Below are 483 nucleotides of genomic sequence, written 5' to 3'. Positions count from 1 at the left end.
GCCTAAGAAAAAATACACCTGAAAAAGACTTGCGTGCCAAATGAACTTTTCTCTCAAAGTTTACACTGCTGGCAAATTTAGATAAGGATTAAAATTTAAAAACTAACTAATACAACTAAAGTAAAATCTGTGGAAAATTAACAATAAAATACTTTTTTCGCAAAAGTTATAAAGGACCCTTTTATTTCTCAAAAAAGACTGGGTAACAGTTATTCGTCGCCACGCTGTAATTACCCAGGTTATTATCTGTCTTGGACCCTGGGTCTAGTGCATGAAAATGTGCTTTCGAAAAGAGACTACTAAAATTAAAACGTTGATTTGAACGATTTACGCGTTGCCATGGGCTGGAACTTTTTACCAGGTGATTTCTGGGGTTCCTAATTAGGAATTTGAAGTAAGTTTTATAAAATTCAAAATGGCGAATCCAAAATGGCGGTAAATTTTTTTAAAAAGGATTACATTTGTTCGAAAGATTGATATGAA

Source organism: Rhagoletis pomonella, unplaced genomic scaffold (genome assembly GCF_013731165.1).
Source record: "Rhagoletis pomonella isolate Grant_MI unplaced genomic scaffold, Rhpom_1.0 Rhpom_scaffold_00003, whole genome shotgun sequence".
In the NCBI taxonomy this organism is placed as follows: Eukaryota; Metazoa; Arthropoda; class Insecta; order Diptera; family Tephritidae; genus Rhagoletis; species Rhagoletis pomonella.
Note: the sequence above shows the minus strand (reverse complement) of the source record.